We start from the raw sequence: 16,511 nt of genomic DNA, 5'->3' as shown, positions 1-16,511 counted from the left end.
GGTTCGAGCCCCGGTGCCCCCGGAGCAGCGGCGAGAGCCGGGGGGGGGAAGCCCCGGTGCCCCCCCCACGGAGCAGCGCCCCCAGCACCGAGCGGCGCCGCTCCCGTAGCAGCACCGGGGCCCGGTGCAACAGCGCCCCCAAGCGGGCGGCCAGGACCCGCGCTATGGGGTGTTGGGGGGTGGGCACTGGGACCCCCAAGTTATGGGGCCCCCCCTTTGTGCCCCCCAAGTCATGAGGCGGGGTCTGGGGATCCTTGTTTGTGCCCTCCCCCAAGTTATGGGGCAACCCCTTTGTGGCCCCCAAGGTTATGGGGCGGGGTCTGGGTCCCCCCTATGGAGCCGCCCAAGTTATGGGGCACCCCCTCTGTGCCCCCCTCAAAGTTATGGGGCACCCCTATAGGGCGGGGGGTGCCGAGGCCCCGCCCCACGTGACCCGAGGTGACCTGGAGGGCGAAGAGCCCGCGGGGGTGGGGCAGGAGGCGGTGCTGGGTGAGGACCACGTGACGTGGAGGGGGGGAGGAGGCTGCGGGGGGCGCGGGCAGGGGCCAGGATAGGGCCCGGGCCCCGCCCCCTTCCCCCTCCCCCCGCGCCCGCCCCAGTTTGGTCCCGTCCGGTTCCCGCCAATTTCGCCCATCATGGCGGAGCTGGAGCTCCCCTCCGATCCCGACCTGCGCAGGTTGGAGCCCGCGGGACCCCCCAGTGGGGGCTTTTGGGGTCCTGGGGGGGTTGGGGTGCTCCTGACCCCCTCTCTTTGTCTCCCCCCCACCTCCAGGCTGTGCACGGGGCCCTGTGCCCCCATCCGGGAGTACATCATGGGCCACGTGCGGCACCCGCGGTGAGGGGGGCACCCCAACATCTGGGGGGGAGGAACTGCAACATCTGGAGGGACCCCAAACCTCGGATCGGTCCCTAAAATACATGGCGGGGGGGGGGGGGGGGGGTCCTATAGGAATGTGATGAGGATCAAAGGGAGCCTGCTGTGGTATCCGCTGCACCCCAAAAAGGGGGGGGGGGGACACCCAGCTCATTGGGGAGCCTCCAAAACCCCTCAGGACCCCCCCAACCCCCTTTGCCTGTTAGGACCCCCCCAAAATTCCATTGGGATCCCAACAACCCCCCAGCACCCCCCAGTTCCCCCTTGAGACCCCCCCAACCCCTTTTCTTCTCCCAGATCCATGCACAGGAGCCCAAATTCCTTTAGGACCCCTCCAAATCCCATTGGGATGCCCAGGAACCCCCAGTTCCCTCCCATGATCCTCCCCGACACCCCCCAGCCCCTCCTTTACCCCCGCCCCCCCCCAGGTTTCCTCCTTAACTCGGGGCTCAGGTACCAGCACCTCAAGGAGATTCAGGTTTGGGGGGCGGGGTGGGGAGTGTTAGAGGGTTTTGGGGGGGCTCTATGGGGTTTTGCAGGGTCCCACAATGACCAAAACACCCCCCTGCACCCCAAAACCATCCCCCCTGCATCCAAAAACACCCCCTCTGCACTCCAAAACCATCCCCCCGCACCTCAAAACAACCCCCTGCATCCCAAACCGCCCCCCTGCACCCCAAAACCATGCCCCCCTGCACACCAAAACACAACCCCTGCACCCTAAAACCACCCCCATGCATCCCAGAAGCCCCACGGCACCCCAAAACCTCCCCCCTGCACCCCAAAACACACCTCTGCACCCCAAATCTACCCCCACTGCACCCCAAAACAACCCCCTGCACCCCAAAAGCACCCACTGTGCACCCCAAAACACACCTCTGCATCCCAAATCTACCCCCCTGGCACCCCAAAACAACCCCTTGCACCCCAAAAGCACCCACTGTGCACCCCAAAACACACCTCTGCACCCCAAATCTACCCCCACTGCACCCCAAAACACACCTCTGCACCCAAAATCTACCCCCACTGCACCCCAAAAGCACCCACTGTGCACCCCAAAACACCGCCTCTGCACCCCAAAACCACCCTATGGATTCCCCCATGCACTCAAAACCCTCTCAAGGACGCCCCCGAATACATCCTGCAGCCCGGTTTCCCCCCCTGCAACCCAAAACTGCCCTGGGTCCTCCCCCATGATCTTTTCCTCCCCACTCCTGAACCCCAGAACCCTTTAGGGACCCCCTCTATACTTTAAACCCCCCTGGGTTTCCTTCTGAAGTGGGTGCTGGGCTCATAGGGGTCCTTAAAGCCCCCGCACACTCTCCCTAAACCCAATGCTGAGACATTTTGGGGTGCCCCCAACCCCTCCATGGTCCCTGCAGCCCTTTTGGGGTCCCCAAAATGGGATCTGGACCCCTTTGGGCCCCCCAAACTCCCCTCAACGTTTGGCTTTGGGGCCCCCCTTGCCACCAGGTTGATGCTGGAGGCCACGGGGCTCTCAGGGGCTCGGGGGGCCCAGATCCAGCAGGGCCCAGAGCTACGGGGCAGCCCCATGGACTCCCCAGAAGCTGCCCTGGGGCCACTGAGGAGGCAGCTGCAGGAGGGGAAGCAGCGGCTGGTGGGTGCCAACGAGGGAATGTGGGGATTTGGGGGGGTCCTGATGGGCTTGGGGGGGTCTGGGAAGTGGAATTTGATGGTTATGGGGAGGGGTTGGGGTCCCTAAAGGGTCCCAGCGCTGCTTTTTGGGAGGGATGAGGGATATCTGGGGGTCCTGGAGGGGGATTTTGGGTCTATAGGGGATGACATGGGGGAGTTTGGGGCTTTAGGGGGAATTTTGGGGGTTCAGCGGTGCTGGGAGGGGGATCTGGGGGTTATGAATGGGTTCGGGGTTAAGGGAGAGGCTTGTGGGGAAATATGGGGCGAAATTCAAGGTGTTTGGGGGTCTTGGGGGGTATTTGGGTCCCTCCCATGGCTTTGGGGTCCCTCATTTCCTTGTGTCCCCCCCCCTCCATCCCTTCCAGTCCCGTCGCTGGATCCAGCTCCGGGCTGTGGCCGCATCCAATGGGAAGCTCCAGGCGCAGCTGCGCCCCCTGCAGGCTCAGGTGAGCAAAGAGGGAGAGGGGCTGAAAGGGGGGCGTGGCCTCACTCCTTTGGCCACGCCCCTTCAGGCCCTAGGGAGAAGGGCGGGGGCTGCTGGAAGCGCTGAGCATGCTGGACTAAAAGGACACAAATTAAGTAGGCCCCACATTAATAACATGTAAATAAGGAAGTAACGTGTAAATAAGGTCAGCCCTACATGAACTGCGTGTGGATAAAGCAGGTCCTACGCTAACTGCATGTAAATAAGGGGGGGTAACGATGGTGGGATAAGAAATGGGGAGGGATGGAGGGAGAGAAATGGCAGGAATGTGGGGAATGGGGGTGGGAAAAAGGGGGAGGGGGAATGGGGGGGCATAAGGGGGGGAGGGGAGAAAATGGGGATGCGGTGGGGGAGGGGAAGAGGGGACAAATGGGGGGAGGCGAGGAAAGGCCCCATATTCAGCCCCATGGGGGGCAGGCGGGAGGGGGATAAACGAGGCCGGGAACGCGGGGGAAGGTGCCTGCGCAGCTAGGCAACGGTGGCATCCAACCCGGAAGTGCGGAGAGCATCCCGGAACGGGGATCGGGAAAGGCCGAAACACGGGGGGGGGAGGGGGCCTCGATTTCCTGTGAAATCTTTATTTATTGGTTAAGTTTCCTTTTTATACATTCTTAAGGTGACCCCTCCTGCCTCCCCCGGGCCATTTACATCGGTGTCAATAAGGCTTCGGATAGACCCCCCCCCGCCATCCCCCCCTTTATCCTCCCCTCTCCCATCCCGGGTATAAAGAGGGGGGGAGGTGCCACCCCCCGACACCCCCGGGTGGGGGATGGGAGGTTGTGTCCACTGGAGACCCTCCCCTACCCCTCACCCCCCCCCGTTTTGGGGTGCTGGGGGGGAGGTGAGGCCCATCCCCCCCCTTCCCCACAGACAGTTCATCAGCAGGCACTTAATGACCCCCCCCCGCACCTTCCCCGCCCACCCCACCCCCGTTTTTGGTTACATGAAGCCGTTTCTACAGGAACCCCCCAAAACCCACGCACGCACCCACAATGTGTTTGAGGCCAACACTAAAACAGGATTGCAAAGTCAAAGAACACGGACCTGGATGCGCAGGGCAGCCCCGGGAGATGCAGCCTCCCGAGGGAGGGGAGGGCTCTCCTCTGCACTGGTTACTGCAGGGCTCTCCCTCCTTAAAGAGCCCACGCTCACCCAGCTCCAACCCCCAAAGGCACGGGCAGGGACACCTTCCACTAGAGCAGCTTGCTCCACGGCCCTGTGTCTCTGTGCACTCCCAGGGCATCCTGGGGATACCCCTAGAGAATCCCAGAGAATGCCTGCAGCACCTCCAGAGCACCCCATGGACCCAGTCAGAGCTCCTGCATCACAATGACCTTGGGGACATGGAGACCACAGGGGTGGCTGATTCTGGAACTCCCCGTGTTCAGGTGTGTGAGGTCACAGAACCCCACGGAACCCTCCAGCAGAGGCACCGGGAGACGACAGCTGCCCCACGGAACACAAGCTACCGGTGGAGGAGGCAAGAGCAGCTCCTCTGGTGGTTCCCGTCTTGGTGTCTCGGAGCCGGTGCCGCCTGTGGACACAGGAGCGTGGAAGGAGGTGGGTGGCGATGGCGATCTTGGGGTGCTGTAGGAGTTGCCAGAACACCTCAAGAGACTTCCCCAGAGTGGCTGCTTTGGACTCGGTGTGTGAGTTGGGCTGGCTGAGCCGGCAGCGGAGCGCTGCGGCTGCCGAGGGATGATCCTGGGATCTGCCCTCATTTCTTGTGGGGAGAGCAAGGGCCTGTGGGGATGGGCCAAGGGGGAAGGATTTTAACGTGACAGAGAGGGGAGACTGAGATGAGATCTTAGAAGTTGTTCCCTGTGAGGGTGGTGGGACAGTGGCACAGGGTGCCCAGAGAAGCTGTGGCTGCCCCATGGCTGGCAGTGTTCAAGACAGAGCTGAAAATACCCTGACTCTTTCCTTGGTACATGATTGAGTTGCAGGTTTTATTCCATTTCTGGCTAAATCTGAACTATTTATGGAAGTTTCTAGCCTATTTTAAGCTTTTCCTAGCTATTTCTTAACTGGTTTAGGCTGTTTCGAACCCTTTTTCCCCCAATTCTAACACTTTTTGAACCATTTTGACCTTTTCCAAACTTTTTTGTCCATTTCTTACTAATTTCTTGCCATTTCTAACCCATTTTTGCTCTTTCCTGACTCGGTTTGAGCCATTTTTGGCCATTCCTAGCCCAGTGTTGCCAATTTCTAACCCATTTTTAGTCTGGCTATTTCTAAAAAAATTATGGCCATTTCTATCCTATTTTTGGCCATTTCTTACCAGTTTTAAGCTTTTTTTGGCTATTCCTAGTCCATTCTTGCCTGCTTGTCCCCTGTTTGAAGCATTTTTTACCACTTCTAAACAATTGATGACAATTTCTATCTTATTTTTGCCCATGTCTTACCAGTTTTAAGCCATTTTTGGCAATTCCTGAAGAATTCATGGCCATTTCTAGCCTGGTTTCAGCTTTTCTTAGCTATTTCTTAACTGGCTTGAGCTATTTCTAACCTTTTTTTTTTCCCAGTTCTAACTGTTTTTAAGCCATTATGGCCATTTCCAAACCGTTCTTGTCCTGTACTTACCAATTTCTTTCTAACCCTTTTTTTTGCCCTTCCCTAACTTGGTTTAACCCATTTTTGGCCCTTTCTTGACCCACTTTAAGTTTTTTTTTGGCTATTTCTAAACAATGGCTGGTCATTCTCACCTTATTTTTGCCCATTTCTTGCCTGGCTTATGCCATTTTTGGCTAATGCTTGACTTTTTATGGGCATTTCGAGCCTGGTTTAAGCTTTTCTTACCTATTTCTAAAGTGGCTTGAGCTATTTCTAACCCTTTTTTGCCCAATTCTAACTCATTTTAAGTCATTTTGGCCATTCCCAATCCATTTCTCTCCAGTTCTTACCAATTTTTTTTTGTTCCTAACTCAGTTTTTGCCCTTTCCTGACTTAGTTTAAAACATGTTTGGCCCTTTCTAACCCATTTCGAGTCTTTTTTGGCTATTTCTAAACAATTGCTGGTCATTCTTATCTTATTTTTGCCAATTTCTTACCAGTTTTATGCCAGTTTTGACTAAGTCTGAATAGTTTCTTGCTATTTCTAGTTTGGTTTAAGCTTTTCTTAGCTATTTCTAAACTGGTTTAGACTTTTTTTAACCCTTTTTTGCCCAGTTCTCTCTCTTTTTAAGTCATTTTGGCCATTTCCAAACCATTTCTGTCCATTTCTTACTAATTTCCTGTCATTTCTAACCCGCTTTTGCCCTTTCCTGACTTGGTTTAAACTATTTTTGGATTTTTCTAACCCATTTTTGCCCTTTCCTGACTTGGTTTAAACTATTTTTGGCTTTTTCTAACCCATTTTAAGTTTTTTTTTTAAGTCTGAACGGTTTCTTGCCATTTCCAGCCTGGTTTAACTTTTTCCTAGCTATTTCTAAACTGGCTTGAGCTATTTCTAACCCTTTTTTGCGCAATACTGACTCTTTGTAAGCCATTTTTGCCATTTTCAAACCATTTTTCTACATTTCTTACCAATTTATTTCTATTTCTAACCCGTTTTTGCCCTTTCCTGACTTAGTTTAAACCATTTTTGGTTCTTTATAACCCATTTTAAATCTTTTTTTTTGGCTATTTCTAAGCAATTGCTGGTCATTCTTATCTTATTTTTGCCCATTTCTTGCAGGTTTTATTCCATTTTTGGCTAAATCTGGACTATTTATGGAATTTTCTAGCCTGGTTTAAGCTTTTCTTACCTATTTCTGAACTGGCTTGAGCTATCTCTAACTCTTTTTTTTGTGCAATACTGACTCTTTTTAAGCCATTTTGGCCATTCCCAAACCCTTTCTGTCCAGTTCTTACCAATTCCTCTCTATTTCTAACCTGGTTTTGCCCTTTCCTCACTTGGTTTAAACCATTTTTGGCCCTTTCTAACGCATTTTTTGTCTTTTTTGGCTATTTCTAAACAATTGCTGGTCATTCTTATCTTATTTTTGTCAATTTCTTACCAGTTTTATGCCATTTTTTACTAAGTCTGAACAGTTTCTTGCCATTTCTAGTTTGGTTTAAGCTTTTCGTAGCTATTTCTAAACTGCTTTATACTATTTCTAACACTTTTTTGCCCAGTTCTATCTCTATTTTAGTCATTTTGGCCATTTCCAAACCATTTTTGTCCTGTTCTTACCAATTGATTTCTGTTTCTAAACCATTTTTGCCCTTTCCTACCTTGGTTTGAACCATTTTTGGCTCTTTCTGACCCTTTTAGGTTTTTTTTTTGTCTATTTCTAAGCAATTGCTGGTCATTCTTATTTTTGCTCATTTCTTGCAGGTTTTATTCCATTTTTGGCAATTTCTGAACTATTTATGGAAGTTTCTAGCCTGGTTTAAGCTTTTCTTACCTATTTCTAAACTGGCTTGAGCTATTTCTAACCCTTTTTTTTTGCGCAATACTGACTCTTTTTTAGCCATTTTGGCCATTCCCAAACCCTTTCTGTCTAGTTCTTACCAATGTCTTTCTGTTTCTAACCTGGTTTTGACCTTTCCTGACTTGGTTTAAACCATTTTTGGCCTTTTCTAACCCATTTCAAGTCTTTTTTGGCTATTTCTAAGCAATTGCTGGTCATTCTTATCTTATTTTTTCCTATTTCTTAGTAATTTTATGCATTGTTGGCTAAGTCTGAACGGTTTCTTGCCATTTCTAGCCTTTTTTAAATTTTCCTAGCTTTTTCTAAGCTGGCTTCCGCTATTTCTAACCCTTTTTTGTGCAATACTGACTCTTTTTAAGCCATTTTGGCCATTCCCAGACCCTTTCTGTCAGGTTCTTACCAATTTCTTTCTATTTCTAACCATTTTTGCCCTTTCCTGACTTGGTTTAAACGATTTTTTGCCCTTTCTAACGCATTATATGTCTTTTTTGGCTATTTCTAAACAATTGCTGGTCGTTCTTACCTTATTTTTGCCCATTTTTTGCAGGTTTTATTCCATTTTTGGCTAAATGTGAACTATTTATGGAAGTTTCTAGCCTGGTTTAAGCTTTTCTTACCTATTTCTAAACTGGCTTGAGCTGTATCTAACCCTTTTTTGTGCAATACTGACTCTTTCTAAGCCATTTTGGCCATTCCCAAACCCTTTCTGCCCAGTTCTTACCAATTTCTTTTCTGTTCCTGACTCAGTTTTTGCCCTTTCCTGACTTGGTTTAAACCATTTTTGGCTCTTTCTAACACATTTTAAATCTTTTTTTGGCTATTTCTAAACAATTGCTGGTCATTCTCATCTTATTTTTGCCTATTTCTTAGTATTTTTATGCATTGTTGACTAAGTCTGAACAGTTTCTTGCCATTTCCAGCCTGGTTTAACCTTTTCTTAGCTCTTTCTAAACGGGCTTGAGCTATTTCTAACCCTTTTTTGCCCAGTTCTAACTCTTCTTAAGTCATTTTGGCCATTTCCAAACCATTTTTGTCCTGTTCTTACCTATTTCTTTCTGTTTCTAAACCATTTTTGCCCTTTTCTAACCTGGTTTAAACCATTTTTGGCTCTTTCTTACCCTTTTAAGGTTTTTTTTTGGCTATTTCTAAGCAATTGCTGGTCATTCTTACCTTATTTTTGCCCATTTTTTCTTGCAGGTTTTATTCCATTTTTGCTAAATGTCAACTATTTATTGAAGTTTTCAGCCTGGTTTAAACTTTTCTTACCTATTTCTAAACTGGCTTGAGCTATATCTAACCCTTTTTTTGTGCAATACTGACTCTTTTTAAGCCATTTTGGCCATTCCCAAACCCTTTCTGTCAGGTTCTTACCAATGTCTTTCTATTTCTAACCTGGTTTTGCCCTTTCCTGACTTGGTTTGAACCATTTTTGGCTTTTTCTAACCCATTTTGATCTTTTTTTGGCTATTACTAAGCAATTGCTGGTCATTCTCGTCTTATTTTTCCCATTTCTGGCAGGTTTTATTCTAGTTTTGGCAATTTCTGAACGATTTATGGAAGTTTCTAGCTGGTTTAAGCTTTTGTTAGCTATTTCTAAACTGGCTTGAGATATATCTAACCTTTTTTTTGCACAATACTGACTCTTTTTAAGCCATTTTGGCCATTCCCAAAACCTTTCTGTCAGGTTCTTACCAATGTCTTTCTGTTTCTAACCTGGTTTTGCCCTTTCCTGACTTGGTTTAAACCATTTTTGGCCCTTTCTAACCCATTTTAAGTATTTTTTGGCTATTTCTAAACAAGTGCTGGTCATTCTTATCTTATTTTTGTCAATTTCTTACCAGTTTTATGCCAGTTTTGACTAAGTCTGAACAGTTTCTTGCCATTTTTAGTTTGGTTTAAGCTTTTCGTAGCTATTTCTAAACTGGTTTAGACTAGTTCTAACCCTTTTTTGCCCAGTTTTATCTCTTTTTAAGTCCTTTTGGCCATTTCCAAACCATTTCTGTCCATTTCTTGCTAATTTCCTGTCATTTCTAACCCATTTTTGCCCTTTTCTCACTTGGTTTAAACCATTTTTGGCTTTTTCTAACCCATTTTAAATCTTTTTTTTTGGCTATTTCTAAGCAATTGCTGCTCATTCTTGTCTTATTTTTGCCCATTTTTTGCAGGTTTTATTCCATTTTTTGCTAAATCTGAACTATTTATGGAAGTTTCTAGCCTGGTTTAAGTCTTTTTTGGCTATTTCTAAACAATTGCTGGTCATTCTTACCTTATTTTTGCCCATTTTTTGTAGGTTTTATTCCTTTTTTGGCTAAATCTGAACTATTTATGGAAGTTTCTAGCCTGGTTTAAGCTTTTCTTACCTATTTCTAAACTGGCTTGAGCTATATCTAACCCTTTTTGCGCAATACTGACTCTTTCTAAGCCATTTTGGCCATTTCCAAACCCTTTCTGTCCAGTTCTTACCAGTTTCTTTTCTGTTCCTAACTCAGTTTTTTCTCTTTCCTGACTTGGTTTAAACCATTTTTGGCTTTTTCTAACCCATTTTAAGTCTTTTTTGGCTATTACTAAACAATTCCTGGTCATTCTTATCTTATTTTTGCCCATTTCTTGCCAGTTTTAAGCCATTTTATGGCAATTTCTGAACTATTTATTGAAGTTTCTAACCTGGTTTAAGCTTTTCTTACCTATTTCTAAACTGGCTTGAGCTATTTCTAACCCTTTTTTGCGCAATACTGACTCTTTTTAAGCCATTTTGGCCATTTTCAAACCATTTTTCTCCATTTCTTACAAATTTCTTTCTATTTCTAACCTGTTTTGGACCCTTCCTGACTTGGTTTAATCCGTTTTTGGTTCTTTAGAACACATTTTAAATCTTTTTTTGGCTATTTCTAAGCAATTGCTGGTCATTCTTATCTTATTTTTGCCCATTTCTTGCAGGTTTTATTCCATTTTTGGCTAAATGTGAACTATTTATGGAAGTTTCTAGCCTGGTTTAAGCTTTTCTTACCTATTTCTAAATTGCCTTGAGCTATATCTAACCCTTTTTTTTGTGCAATACTGGCTCTTTTTAAGCTATTTTGGCCATTCCCAAGCCCTTTCTGTCCAGGTCTTACCAATTTCTTTCTATTTCTAACCTCGTTTTGCCCTTTCCTGACTTGGTTTAAACCATTTTTGGCTCTTTCTGACCCATTTTAAGTCTTTTGGCTATTTCTAAACAATTGCTGGTCATTCTTACCTTATTTTTGCCAATTTCTTACCAGTTTTATGCTATTTTTGACTAAGTCTGAACAGTTTCTTGCCATTTCCAGTTTGGTTTAATCTTTTCGTAGCTATTTCTAAACTGGTTTAGACTAGTTCTAACCCTTTTTTGCCATTTGTGAAAAGAAAATGTGCTCATTTGATTTTGGGTGGTTGTTTATTCATATCTCCTTTAATATTGCAAAGCCAGCCATAAGGTGCTGACAGATTACAAGCTTTATGAAATATCAAAGTAATTATTTACACTTTCATGCTTCTTTGTGCAGATGTGAAAGAATAAATACCCATAAAGTCTCAGAAGTGACACTTATCCTGGGCTGAGTCGTGGAAGCGATGTGGTTTTCTCCCCTGACCTGTCCCAGATAACTGGAACTATAGATGCTTGTCTCTCCAGGCAATGTATAATTCCCTCTGGTTTGTGCTCTGTGGAGAGATGAGGTTTTTGTGCAGCCCTGAAACTCTTGGGCTTCAACCTTTGGGGTCCCACTCAACCTCACATGAGATTCAAACAGCTTGTTTCTTAACATGCCCTGGAGAATGTTACTAAATCACAGAATCACGCAGTGCTTTGAGTTAGACGGGACTTTAAAGCTCACCTAGTTCCACCCCACCTACCTTCCACTAGCCCAGGCTGCTTGAAGCTGGTTTCTGTGTTAGTAGAACAAGTCCACCTGGTTCCTGGTGTGGTGTTTTATTTATTTATTTAAGTATATTTTCTGTCTTAAATCTAAAACTGAAAGGTCAGAGTCCGATGGGAAGAGGGGTAAAAAGCAGAATTACAGGAATGCAAGAATTAACGTGTGGACGCTTGTGTCAGTTTTAAGCTCAGCAGGTCTGTGGCTGAACTGTGCCACAGCGTTTAAACTGTGATGCTTGGATCTAAATGGTTGTAATTCCTTGTCTTGAAAGAGAGAGAATGTGAGGTCGAGGAAGGAGGTGTTGGAATGAGCTTGACTCAAGAGAATGCTGGGAGGAAGGAGGAGGGTGGGAAGTGAGAGATGATAACCCCAGCTCTGAGAGAAGCGCTCACAAATCAAGGTGAGGTTCTGCAAAGAGCAGATGGTGGCCCAGGCTTTGAAGTCGTAGTGGTGGCCTTTTAGCAAGCCAAGTGAGAGACGGTGTTCTTTGTTAGAGGTACTGCTGTGGAGCCTCAGTCATGGCAGGCTCTGAGCAGGGGCAGGACAGGGCTTAGGCAGGGGCCGTTGGTACCTGCTAATTTCAGGGAGGAACCTGCAGCTGGGTAATACACCCGAGTGTGATGCACTCTGAGTGTGGTGAGTGTATCAGAGTTCAAAGGGTTTAATGTAGCTGCTAAGCAGCTTGGGAGAGAAGTTGATAGTCCCACATGCCTTTAGCTCCTTTAGGGTGTGTGTTCCTCTAAGACTACTTAAAGATCAGCTTTGCCCCTGCTTTTGCTTCTGTTTCAAACTTTGTTACTGAAACTTTATTTGCAGAGAAGAAGGTAGTTCAAATGAACTTGACCAATCCACTGCTGATCAGATGAGTGGCCTTCCAACAAGCTGTAGAGAACTTAATGGCCTTTTCAAACCAAAGGAGGACAAGCTTGAGAAGAGCTGGACCGAGGGCCCTGCAGTTCAGAAGCCTCAGTTCTGAGTGGCAGAGCCAGGAGAAGGGTGATGGGAGCTTCTGTTCAGTTGGAGACTGAAGGCAGTTTAGTTTAATTTCTTTTATTTCTTAGGATGAGAATGTGTTGAATGGGTGTTTTTGCACTGGCATTAGTAGAGCTATAAAATAAAGAGCCATTCATTACATTCGTAGCGCAAAGGAACAAAGTGAAGGCTTGGCAAGGAGTGGCAGTGACTTTCGTCTCCTGCTTTGTGTCCATCATGGTGCTGCTGGGACCAGTGGAGAGGTTATAGGGGGCTGGTTCAAAACATCTTTTCAGTTTCAACTCTGAAGGCTGCAGTGTGGCAGGGAGCCTGCAGTGTGCTGCAGAGCAGCCGCAGCACTGTTACAACCTTAGATTGCTTGTTTATTCATTTATTTAGTTACTAGTGTCTGTGTTTGATCCAGAAGTCTCATTGTTCTGCCTGCCTGCAGGCGGTTGAGGGGACTGGTGGTTCTGGCAGGCGTGGAGTGGGCTACTGGAGACAGGGCTGTCTAGAAGTGGGCAGTGGGGAGGGAAGTGCTCTTGTCTGCAGCAAGTCCCCTGCTTCTTAGGTTGGAGGGGCTGCTGCCCCTATGGAAGGGTGCACCAAGTCTCCCCAGGCAGCTCAGGTGTTGCTTTGCCACAGAGGGGCCTGAGATGGGCTGGTGAGACTGCCCTGGCTGTTCTGTGGTGCGGGGCCTGTGCTGGCTCTGCGTTGTGCCGTGGCAGTCACAGGGGTGTTTCACACCGGTTCACTTTCTGACCGCATCTGTATTGGTTTGGTTTTGGGCAGTGAATGAAACTGTGCTTTTCTTATGGTCTTTTTACTTATGGTAATAATTACTTATGGTTTATTACTTTTTCAAGTTCCCTTAGGTGTTTTCATCAGCAAATGTCATCTTTTGTCATGTGGACACCAGATTTAATTGCTGAAAGGCCAAGTCTCCATTGTGCTTGTATTATTTAGTATTTTCCTTGCGTTAATCTGATGATACATTCTGAAATTGAGTTTCCCCTTTTCCCTCCCCTCCCCCCCCCCCAATATTTGTCATCCTCTCTGTGTAGTAAGTAACATTTGGGTTAGTTGGCTTTAACTGGGGAGTAAGAAGGAGGCAGGGTTGGAATTGTTTTGAAAGCTATAGATGAGATTTTGTCTGCCCTATACAAGGGCATCACCTGCTTAGTGCTGTAGTGCAGTACTGGATAATTTCAATCAATGGAGCTACAGCATTTTGCAAAGTGATGGATACAGGTATTTTCAAGTCCTCATTTCAGGAGGCCACTAAGTTTTACCAAAGTCATTTGGACATATTCATAGATGTGAGGTTTTCTCCACTTCACCGATTCAGAATGAAATTAATTGTGCTGAAACACTTGACTGAATTTAAATTTTAGAGTAATTCTTGTGCCTCTTCCTTCATTGATGCATCTGTTAAAACTGTATGGTTTTGTTCTCTTGAATTTGTTTGGGGTTCTGTGTTGGGTTTTTTTCCCTCCCAGAAAGAGGCATAAGGTCACGGTCACTCACTATTTCGTTAGAATTAGCTTTTTTCAGGGACTGTGACCTTACCTTGTTGAAGCCACTTTGGCAGCTTTTTACCCGTACGGAAAACAACTTGTGTCATGACATGGCCAAGCCTGGGATTCTTCTTCCTCTTCGTCGTGCACTTGCAGAACTCTTCCTTGTTACAGAAAACAGAGTTAGTGTAAGCAGTTCCTGTACTTGCACCCCTCCTCTATCCAGTGCCCAGAATGATACGTAATTCAGTGTGAAATTAAAAGCAGTTTTCCTTTACCTTGGCAAAGTTCATCAGAGCTTTAGAACCATTAAATGCTTCAGAAACATGACAAACTTTCTCTTGCGGAGTCTGGCAGCAAATTCTACTAGAGGGGCCATGCTGTTGCCATATCCATTGTGGAGCCTTATATAATAGTCATGACTCCTCCTTATGCACTTCAGGCAGCAAGCCCTACAGCCACTCTTTATTCTGAGAGGAATGCTGCTTTAATAATTAATTTAAAGGTATTTAAATGTGCTTTTCCTTGAGTTGGTTTTGCACATTATGTAGGAACAGTCTGTAAGGAACTGATTTCTGTGTTCACAAACTGTGTTCTAGTCGGGGAGAGTCTTCTGTGTAGTTCAGATACCTTTGGTTCATGGGGACTACTGTAATGATCAGCATTTTAATGATAATGAGTAGGATGATATCTTTACTAGAAGTGTTGGTGTTCATTGAAGGCTTTGTTGCAGGAGCTTGGATCTGTACAAGAGTATTTGCTTGTCTTAAATACTGAAGATCAACTTCATCGCTGCGCAGCACAGGTCATAAGATTGCGCAACCTCAGTGATGTGTGGTTTTGCAATATCTTTCTGACAGGCAGAGATAATGAATGGTTTCTGACTGCCCAGTGGAGTTGTATAAAGTAGAGATAAATGTACTTTGACTTCCCAATACCCTGAAAGGCTTCTGAAATACGTGAATGAACTACGCACAAATGTTCTCCTTTCCTAGTCAGCTGATGTGCCACAAAGTGGCTGTTGGGTGTCATCTGGTTTACCAAAGTGACCTCTCATGTGCCAAAAGGTGGGAATAGGGATGGGGGCTGGTCTTTCAGTAGCTGGAAATGCAGTTGCCTTGCTGGAACTGCCTGGGTACATGACAGTTGTTGCACTACTACCTTCTTAGGTTGGAGGGGCTGCTGCCCCTATGGAAGGGTGCACCAAGTCCCCCCAGGCAGCTCAGGTGTTGCTTTGCCACACAGGGGCCTGAGAGACTGCCCTGGCTGTTCTGTGGTGCAGGGTCTGTGCTGGCTCTGCGTTGTGCTGTGTAGTCACAGGGGTGTTTCACACCGGTTCACTTTCTGACCGCATCTGTATTGGTTTGGTTTTGGGCAGTGAATGAAACTGTGCTTTTCTGATGGTCTGTAGAAGTGGCCACTTGGAGAAGGAAAGCAGTGCTGGAGGGATGGTCACCTTCGTACCCTATTTTTTTTTGACACAAAGGGCAGCTCTCCAGAGAAGTTGTGATGTTCCAGGGACAGAATTCATTATCCTAAAATCATAGAATCCCAGCCTGCTTTAGCTTGCAAGGGACTGTAAAGCTCATGCAGTTCCAGCCCCCTGCCACGGGCAGGGTCACCTTCCACTAGGGGAGCTTACTCCAAGCCCCATCCAACGTGGCCTTGAGCACTGCCAGGGATGGGGCAGCCGCAGCTTCTCTGGGCACCCTGTGCCAGTGCCTCAGCACCCTCACAGGGAAGAACTTGTGGCTAAGAGCTCATCTCAGTCTCCTCTCTGGCAGGTTAAAGCCATGTTTAAAGATTTCAGTTTACAGATGCAAGCTTGGAGCAACCTGGTCTAGTAGGTGTTCCTGCCTGGCAGGGGCTTGGAACTGAATGAACTTTGAACCCAGAGCAGGTTGGAATTCTATGGAAAATGGGATTCTGTGATAAATGTAGTTATATCTGGAGTTCTCCAGTAACTCCACGAGAGAAGAGTCAGGCCTGCAAAACCTAGTCATTCTAGGGATGACTGTTACAAGGTCTCCCCTGAGCCTTCTCTTCTCCAGGCTCAACAAGCCATCCTGCTGCAGCAGTCCTACAGTCCCTTCTCATATCTTCTGTCCTGCTTTGAGTTCATGGAAGCAAGTCCTTCCCAAATCACAAGACTCTTGTGGTTTTTAAAAGCCCTTTCTTGAAGACTGAGCAGAGCTAGGAATGAGGCTGGGTGTTTCTCCATCATGCTTGGGCAATCTGAAAACTTCCACTGCCCAGATTCCACTTCTTTCTATGTTTGTATAAAATAGTGATATAGTTTGAGCAGGTTCCTTTCAACAACAGTATTTCTTGTTTTCCTTACTAATTTTCTAGCTTTATCAGAACATTGTCTTTTGGGTGATGGTTCTAGTGCTGCAGTTGTGTTAGCCCTTTAAAAATGCGCCTTAAATCAGTGGTGATGGGTTACTGCTTTGTGTCAGTTACTTCATTCAGCTCAGGCCCTTTTAAACTGCACTCTTGCAGAAAACTGGGGTCTTTTTTGCCTGTAAAGAGTCTCCTAGTGTGAAGTTCCCCTTTCTGCATGAGTTTCAGCTTCAACAAATAATCAGTGCTTCAAACAAGACAGCTTTTATTCAAGGAGATGGCTTGATAGATGCACACGGATTTGCCAGCTCTGTGTTACTTGGAAGAAAAGCGGGAGAGATGATGTGATGCAGC

This window comes from Pezoporus flaviventris, unplaced genomic scaffold (genome assembly GCF_033815535.1).
Source record: "Pezoporus flaviventris isolate CSIRO_AGI_PZ_B2104156 unplaced genomic scaffold, CSIRO_AGI_Pfla_v1 ptg000127l, whole genome shotgun sequence".
NCBI lineage: Eukaryota > Metazoa > Chordata > Aves > Psittaciformes > Psittacidae > Pezoporus > Pezoporus flaviventris.
Note: the sequence above shows the minus strand (reverse complement) of the source record.